The sequence below is a fragment of the Sus scrofa genome, chromosome 15 (assembly GCF_054392235.1).
Source record: "Sus scrofa isolate SSC_HxYL_T2T_F1_AM1 chromosome 15, Sscrofa_HxYL_maternal_Yorkshire_Landrace_v2.0, whole genome shotgun sequence".
Lineage (NCBI taxonomy): Eukaryota > Metazoa > Chordata > Mammalia > Artiodactyla > Suidae > Sus > Sus scrofa.
The window spans coordinates 146013397-146022496 of record NC_139397.1 but is presented as its reverse complement, the minus strand read 5'-3'; the positions used below and the strand labels follow the sequence as shown (position 1 = coordinate 146022496).

At 55.8% G+C, this 9100-nt stretch overlaps 1 long non-coding RNA gene across 1 annotated transcript; it reads left to right on the top strand.

The window, feature by feature from the left end:
• The first annotated feature begins 2024 nt into the window (after positions 1-2024).
• Positions 2025-3263, top strand: LOC146396187 (uncharacterized). Its single transcript, XR_014829441.1, has 3 exons — positions 2025-2636; positions 2817-2946; positions 3093-3263. It is a non-coding gene; the product is annotated as an uncharacterized LOC146396187 (long non-coding RNA).
• The last annotated feature ends 5837 nt before the right edge of the window (positions 3264-9100 follow it).

Genomic DNA, 9100 nt, shown 5'->3' with positions numbered 1-9100 from the left:
GCACCTTCCTTTCTTCCAGGACTTGATTTCTGTTTTGAGGGACCCTTGTCTTGGTTGACTTAGGATTCTCTCCCTCAATCCCCAGGAGAGCAGGCGTTGGGGGGCGTGGCTACGGGAATTGGGGGGCGGGGTCCGCACCCCGTCCTCAGGGGCTTCTCTGGGCGTGCTAACCAGCATCACCCAGGAGCCTGTAACAGGTGCGCTGACCGGCCCACGCCTCTCCCTGCTTAGATGCTCACCTGCTTCCTGCCCCCTCCCAAGCTTAGGGAATCATCCCGTGGCCCCTGGTATAGAAAATCCCAGGACCTCATGGTTTCCAACCACCGTTGGGTGTGCAAGGGCCAGACCAGTGCTCCAACACCAGGATGGGCCACCAGGGTCTCTGGGAGGCTTGGCACACTGTCCGGTCTCCATCTGGGGGTGGGGTGGGGGGTGGAAATGGAAGGGTAGGGGGTCGCGTTGGGGGGAGCAGCATCACCCCACCCCTCACCCCCTGCTTCCTGATCTCTGCATCCTGCCTGGGACCCTGTCATACTCTCCTGGTGGCTCCCTCCCTGTGAGAATCAAGCCCAGGATCCCTTCTCCACAGCCAGCCAGCACCTTGGGGGGTTTGCAAGGAGCCATTGGAATGAGAGCAAGTGAAGGCGGGAGGGGAGTGGAGGACCGCAAAGTGCTGGCAGAGTGATGAATGGGTGGTGGCCCCCGGGGGCCTGGAGGATCCTTGTAAAGAAACTCAGAGATGAAATGGAGATGAGAGAGGGGTTGTAGATATGACGTGGGCGGTGGCTTGATGGGGTTCAGGACTTCCTGAGCATTTGCTTTGAGACAGCGAAGCATCTAGAGAAGCCGTGAGGGTCAGATGGACTTGTAAGGTGAGTCCACTAAGGCCCCAGAAACGCAGGTTCCTTGGTGTCTGCTGTGGCGCTCACGCAAGTTCTAGGAAAAATCCGTCAGTCACACATGGGAGCGTTCAGGTGTGCTCTGGCTGTCTAGTCTTAGGTGATTCCCATCACTGTCCTGAGAAGGCTCCTTGAGGCCCTTCCTGGGATCCAGAGAGCACGGGGATGTTACTGTGTGAGTGATGAGTGATGGGAGGAAGGTGTCTTCGTGGAGAGACTGATGGTTTTTGCTGCTCGTTACTCCTGGGTGTGGGGGAGGAAGCCAGAGAGGAGGGGGCGGTCCCTGGCTCACCACAGCCCAGCCTAGGACCCCAGGGACTCTTAGCACTTCAGGCTCTTCCTTTTTTTTTTTTTTTTTTGCTTTTTAGAGCTGCACCCGCGGCATGTGGAGGTTCCCAGGCTAGGGGTCCAATCGGAGCTACAGCTTCCGGCCTATGCCACAGCCACAGCAATGCCAGATCCGAGCTGCATCTGTGACATATACCACAGCTCATGGCAACACCAGATCCTTACCCCACTGAGCGAGGCCAGGGATCGAACCCGCAACCTCATGGTTCTTAATCGGATTCGTTTCTATTGCGCCAAGATGGGAACTCTGGGCTCTTGCTTTATGACCAACACTCCATTACTGCCTTTGCTGCGTGCTTCACCCGCCCACCCCCGCCACCTGCCCCCGGGGCCAGGTCAGGGATGCTCAGAGACAAACATGGGTATCCCCTGTTTGCTCTAGGGAGTCCCTCAGTCCAAACATCTCCTTGGCTCCTCGGACAGAGAGGATGTGCCTAGGATGGAGGGGCCGCTCCAGAGCACCAGCCAGCCAGGCTCTCGGCCTCTCTCCCAGGGCTGGGGGAGCCGGAAGTCTGTCTCATGAGCCCCCAGGTGGGGCCTGACACGGGCTGGCTCAGGTTGTAGAGGGGCCTTGCCCTGGAACAAACACACCCGGGTGCGGACCCGGCATGACCCCCGAAGGTCCCCATCTAGACTTTGGTCTCCTCGTCTCTACAGTGGGCACAGTTCTGCTGCAGACAGGCCTTCTGTTTCTCTCTAGAATTCTCTGCTTTTGAGGTCACAAGGACAAATACGAAGGGAATTCTAGAAGCCCAGGGTCCAGCTCTGGCCCTGTTCATTGGCAACAATGAAGAAAAAGCAGCCCTACTGTTATGCTGCTGCCCCCAGCCCACCCCCTTCCCCGCCCCCTTCCCTCGCCTCCTCCCCCTTACCTGCTCCGCTCTGCCCCCGCCCTCAGCCTGGCCCTCTTCCTGCTCGCCTGCCTTGCCCAGCCAGGCTCCCATCTCTCACCGGCAGGCCCTCTCTTCCCTTTGGAGGCTGCAAGGCTCACTGTGTCCTCAGGCCCCCTGGGGCCCCCTGCACCCCCAGGCCTGCCAGCCCCTCCCTCTTCGGGCTCTTCCCTCGGCGCCTGGCCTCCCTCTCTGCGATTCACTCTTCCTTTGCTCGGGATCCCCCTTCTGGCCCTTCTCTGGCCTCCAGCCACCTGGGCAGACTTCTCAACTGTCCCTACATCTTTCCTGCCCCGTCACCTGCTCCTTCCATCTCCCCACCTTTGGGTCATTTTGCAGACCGTTCCAGGGGCCCAATGCCCCTGCCACCAGCGGGCACCCGGCCCGCTCAGAGCTCTGTGAGTCAGGCACCTGCTGGACGCAGGGAGCAGCCCAGGGTGGGCAGCTGTGGGGCCGCCTGGCGGGCCCTCCAGCGCTCCGGGAAGTCCCCTTCTCCACAGTGAGTTCTCAGCCCTTGGGGGACAGTGTTCCAGCTGGAGGTGCAGGCTGTCTGCAGTGGGATGTGGGGAGGCATCCTCTGAGCCTGGGGGCGTCTGGGCCTCAGGGTCCCCGCACCATCCTTAACCCCCTTCGTGCAGGCTCCGGCATGGTCAGGGTTACTTCTGCTTCCCTCCCCCAGGACAGAAGCCAGGAAAGACTGGACTGGCCAGAAATGGGGGCACCCACCTCTGTACTCTTCTGTCTGCCCAACTGGGCCAGACAGCTCGAGTTGGGGCAGTCCCAAAGTGACAGCGTGTCCCCCGAGGAAGGTGAGTCCTGGGGGATGCTGACTGATGGAGCGTGGGGAGGGGTGACCCCTGAGAGCCGGAAGCGGAGCCCGGGCCCGCTGCCCTCTCCAGAGAGCAGAGGGCCATGTGGTCAAGGTTCAAACTGTGCTTCGCTTTGGCCCCTGCAGACTCCTCAGTCTTGACACCGCCTTCCTGCGGGCTGAGCGCCCTTGACCTGAGAACACTCCCTCGCACTGGTGCCTCTTCCCTGGATTGAGGGTCTGGGGAGCCCGGATCCCGCCTGCTGATGGTCTCAAGTTTGCAAATGTTTGTGAAGTGAATGCAATTTATCAGGAATCTACAACCTTAGGCTCTGACTTTTAATGCCAAGGGCACAGTGGGGGGGCGAGGAGGGGATGGGCAGAGACCCTTCCTGGGTCGCTGCTACCTCCTCCCTCCCTTCACGGGTGGATCCTACCCCAAGCAGAGTGCCAGGCCAAAGAGCCAGGTAAGAACCTGCTCCTTGGTGCTCCGGCTTCCCCAGGCCATTGGCATGCCCCAGGCTGGGCATGGCAGGACACCAGGGGTGCCACCCAGATGGAGGATGGGGGGACAGGCTCTTTTTGGAGCTCAGCAGAACACTTCGGCCCTGGGCCTGCTGGTGGGGGCATGGGTGGCAGGCCAGAGTGATGACTGAGGGGTGGGGAATGGGGAGCCCCTCCCTGAACATGCCCCACCCCACGAGGGCCTCATGTCACTCAGAGGATGGGTCGCCTCACTGCTGCAGCCTGTTTGCTGCCTGGCGTTGGGGCAGGAATTGCGGCACCAATGCCACTTTTAGACCAAGATTCTGCACACACACTCCTCCACCTGACTCTCGACCTGCAAATTCCTCCTGTCCATTCTGTCTCTTACACACACACACACACACACACACACACACACACACACACACACACAGCTGTTCTCTAAATCAGGTGTGGGATCCTCTCCGTTCACTGCAGACCCCTCACTGCTCTGCACCTCTGATCCCTTGTTAATGCAATGAGTGGACACACTTGGGCCCCTGTTATTGCCAGAGATCTACAGACACCTTGACTTGGGGGTCGAGGGTCGCCTAGCCTCCTGCTCAGAGGTCCTGGAAGATACGCCTCTGAAGGTCTGTGGAGCCACTGATATTGATGCCGGAAAGATGTTACCAGAATCCGGGTTCTTGTTCGCGCAGCTGAAGAATGAACTCCGCAAACACACAGGCAGCAAGCACGCAAAATCTTTATTACCCGAAAGCAAATAGCTCCCAGGGCCGCTGGGAGAGGGGAGAAGAGCCCCCCTCTCTATGGTCCTATAGAGAGTTTTAATCCCTTAAAGATGGGGGGGGGGTACCAACGTGGGCTCCAGAAAGATGTGGTTTTTCTCCCCTGGGCCTTGCCCAGTTACCTCTATCCGTCCCTGTCCAAGAGGGGTCTTAGGGGTGGAAGAGTCCCGTAAGTCTCATGGTGTCTTTGCCCTTCTCTTGCCTTAGACTGAGTCACCCTTCCTCTCGTTCCTTTTCTGTCAGCTGAGGAGTGGGGGCGAGATGAAGGTCCATGTGGGGGTTTCCTAGAGTAAACAAGGCCTGTGGGGATGTTGCTCCCTGGAGCCCTTAAACCACAAATTTTAATCAATGGCCACATCAAAGAAGGCATGGAAGCCCACGCGCCTGCACTGACTACCTGAGTTATTCTGCTTCCGCATGAGGCCCTGGGGGCCGGGCCACAGAGAGGACGCAGTCTTCCCAGGGAACCCAGGCAGACTGCTTTCGTGACAAACACCCAGGGCCACCCCCGCCACCCACCCGTTTTGGTTTGGAAATTTGCCTGGGAAACATTTGGGTCTTGTCCTTCCCAGGCTCTCAACCACCCCACCCCCAAGGACTCTTGGCTCCTTGCCCAGCGATGCCTCCTGGCTCCCCGATCAGGCACTAGCATCTCAGACAGGGCTGGCCAAGGACCGCGCTGGCCATGCCCACCCAAGCAAGGAGACCAATAGCTCAGCTCCTTGGAGCCACAGGAAAGGAGCCCTGTCTTCTAGAACCACCCAGCCCTCCTCCCCAGGGTGGGGGTAGGGAGGGCAAATGTAAGTCCTGGGGTTTCTGAGGCTTCACCTGGCCCCTGCCTGGTGCCCGGGGCTGCAGGACCAGGAGCCGTGTGGGGAAGAAGATGTGCCGAGGCCCTGTGGTTGGCCAGTCGTATGGCTCTCCATCTTGCAAGCTCAGCCTCTTAAGGGAGCCCTTGGGTGTGATGCTTCCCCAGGTGGGGTGGGGGGCACCAGGTCAGCTGACTTTCCTCCTCAAGGGCTATGTGGGGACAATGTTTAATGAGCCCTGAGAAAGGTCCTCCTGGAGTTCCCATTTTGGCGCAGCAGGTTAAGAACCCAACATGGTACCCATGAGGATGTAGGTTTGATCCCTGGCCTCCCTCAGTGGATTGGGGATCCAGCATTGCCGTGAGCTGTGGTGTAGGTCACAGACACTGCTCCGATCCTGCATTGCTGTGGCTGTGATGTAGATGGGCCTTAGCCTGGGAACCTCTATATGCTGCAGGTGCAACCGTAAAAACAAAAAAACAAACAAAAAAAAATTAATTAAAAAAATTTTGCCATGGAAAAATAGGGCAAAAGAACAGGGTATGTAAGACTGGCTCCACCATTTTTTGGTCATCTGGTTACAGAAAGAGAACTCTGATTGTACTTTTTATACGTTCTAGGAGTAAATGCCCTAGCATTGTCTTTTGTAAAGAAACTCTATTCCACGTGAAGGGCCTCCTGACAGCTTTACTTCCTCCAGGGGCAGTTCAGGAAGCCCTTGCCTGGCCTGCTTTTTGTGTGATATTTCCCTCCCCCAACAACCTTAACTAAATTTTAAAGGGTTCAAACATCTTGTTCTTCTTGTAAATTTCCCTTTTCTAGCTGGTGATTCGAACAGCATGTGTGCCAATGGTTTATAGGTTTTGAGAAATTAGCATTAACTTTCTTCTGGATGAGGCTTTCGCCAGTTGATGGTTTTTTGAATTTAATTCTCATAGAGTTATATTATAGTTTCTGTATTATTCCCCAGAGGTAAAAATCGAATATAGTTTCTTTCACGCAAGACACACCGTCATCAACTGAATGTTTTGCTTTCGGAAACAGTATGTTTTTCATTTCTCCATGAATTGTTCTCTCTAGAATTCCCTCTAGTTGTTTTTATTGGGTTTGGGAGTCTTTGACCACCTTTTCCAAATGCAGGCTGCAAGAATAGTTTCCTTTTTTCCCTTCCCGTTTTATTGAGACACGCTTGACACACGGCACGGTTTAAGTTCAAGGTGTAAACACTTACGATGTGACTTACAAACATCAAGAAAAGATGAGCCCAATAAGCTTAGTGGGCTTCCATCATCTCAGAAGGATACACAATTGAAGACACAGAAAACATTTTTGCCCCTTATGATGAGAACTCAGGATGGGCTGCAATAATATTTTCAAGTTCTTCTCCAGCTGTATTCCGAGGTGGTGGGAGGGCTGGGGTTTCACCCTGGCCTGTGGGTGGCTGTGAACATGAGGCTTGTGCCGCATAGCAGGAAGGTGATGCCGTCATGTGCCACTGTCACTAGTCCAGGCCAGGTTTATGGTACCCTGGCTCTGCCCCCTCTGAAGGTCTCACTTGAATGACTGGCCGTCTCATCTCCAGCTCCAGATTCTTGGTGAGGAAGGCCTGGGAGGCCAGGCTCTGACCAGCTCTGAGTGGCTGCGGGGGATCTGTGGGTGGGTCAGGTGTGTGCCTGTCTGCGAGTGTGTAGTTTTCTGACTTTCGAGCTCTCTTGCACATGTGTGTGATTCATCCGAGTGTGAGTGTGATGTGTGTGGTTTGACAACTATCTGTGATTTTATAGGTGTGAGTGAGTTTGTAGGAGCCTAAGCGTGTGTGTGTGTCTGTGTGTGTGCTTGTGTCTCTGTATGTGTTTGTTTTTCTCTTTAGGGCCACACCCATACCTACAGCATATGGAATTTTCCAGGCTAGGAAAATCAGAGCTGCAGCTGTCAGCCTACACCACAGCCACAGCAACGTGGGATCGGAGCTGAGTCTTCGACCTAGACCACAGCTCACGGCAACATGGGATCCTTAACCCACTGAGTGGGGCAGGGGTGGAAACTGCATCCTCATGGATACCAGTTGGATTCATTTCTGCTGTGCCACAACAGAAACTCCTGTATGAGTATCTTTGGATGAGGTGTGTGTGCGTTTCGAGGATAGGGCATGTCTCTGGGTGTGTATTTGTGTGTGCGTACATGTCCACAAACCTGTGCTCCCTGGGTGTGTGCAGCTCTCGGGGTGAGTGTGCCCAGTTCTGAGTGTGGGCCTGTGAAGGCCTAAGGAAAGATGATGACCCAGCCCACAATTATTCTGGACCCTGGACAGACTAGTTGGGCAAAGCCCCCTCCATGGCAAGGTGAGCCGGCCCCTTACGCATTTGAGGCCACCCAGGAGCCAGTTAAGAAGGAAAGACTTTCTGATGGAGAAAATAATGAACAGACATGAGTTGTCCTGTCATCTTTGGCTGCCTGGGCCCCTCGTCCAGACAGGAGGCTGGGCTGGGGGTGGCCGCTGGGTCTAGGACCACACACTCGAGTTCCCGAGCCCGGTTTGCTCTGTGTAACCTGAGGCCCTTGGTCTGATACGTTCCAGACGCTTCCATGTGCTGGCAGCAAGCTTGGCCCCAGGTAACACAGCCCCTTTGTCTGACCGCGGTGCTGGGAGTCTCTTCTTGGAAATGTGGTCACTGCGGAGTTGGGACCGGGGGGCCTGCCAGCCGTGTCTGAAGGAGAAAGGAAAATACTCGCCCTGCCTGCAGGTGTTTGATCCGAGGCCCGGTGTGTCTGCAGTGAAGGGGCCTGTGTGCTCACTTGTCCAGGTCAGAGGGACCCGTGTGCATCCTGGGGGCATCCTTGGTACAGTTGGTGGAGGCCAGGACTCTACACCAAAACCCTGCAGGACAGTATCCTTCCCCTGGGGACAAAGTGGCAGAGAGGAATCCTCAGATTGAGGAGAGAGGCCTGTCCCCAACCCCCCTCACTGACCTGCTGTGGCTGACCCATCCACATTTGTTGGGGACTATCCTGGGTTTTGACACTCAAAGGCCAGTGTCCCAGGAACCCCCAAGCCCTGGGCCACCAGGACCATTGGCCACCTAGAGTCTGGCGATTTTGCTCATCACCCTCAGAGCAGCCAAGGCAGGACTTTCCCATTGGCTCTGGCCTTGTCCACCTTCCCTGGCACCTGAGAGCTCAGGGTCATGGCTTTTGGGGGAGGTGTGTGTTAACAGCTATTGTAAACATCGCATTTGGTCTCCAGACTTGACCTCCTGGAGGTCCTGGGGCAGAAAAAGCTGAAGGAGCCAGGGGACTGAGAGGAGGTGGCTGGATGGTGGAGGGTTGAGCCTCCACCCCAAGGTGTGAGGGAGGGTTACAAGGAGAGGGGTGCTTTCAGGGGCCAAGGGACTCCCTGCCTCCATGCCTGTGGGCATGGGTGGGTGGGAGGGGCGCCCAGGGGCAGGAGGTGAGAGGGGGAGGAGGTCACACTGTGAGGGCAGACCATGAAAATTAACAGGCCTGGGGGTAGCAGTTACCTCAGGGCCTTTGGGCTCAGGCCAAGTGTGGTTTGCTTTGCAGCTCAGCTTCTTAATAACTGGGTCATCTTGGGTAAGCTGTGTATCTTGGGTAAGTTGTTTAAAGTCTTGATGTCTGCATTTTCACACCCAAGAAATGGAGGTGCTCCCAGGCCCTGCCTTGTGGGGCTTTGTGAGGAGGTGACACTGTGGTGCAGGTGTGCGCTGAGTGCCCCTCCCAGCAGGTACAGATTTGGGCTTTGAGTTCCATGACCGGGTCCAAAAAGAAATGAACAGCATGCTTGCTCTCGCTGTAGAGGGGGGATGCCACACTCATTTTTAAAGGGCTGCAAGACAAGTCATGGGAACCAAAGGGGGACGCAATTATGCCCAAATTAACAATTTCTATGCAGCAAGACAAAGATAAGAATGTAAGTGGGGAACGGTTGGGAGGAAAGAAGTGAGGAGAAAATGCTTACAAAAAATGAGCAGGACAGACATTTAATAACTTAATAGTGAAAGAGATCATGACACTCCTGATGGACGCCTGGGCTAAGAATAGAGCACACTTCATG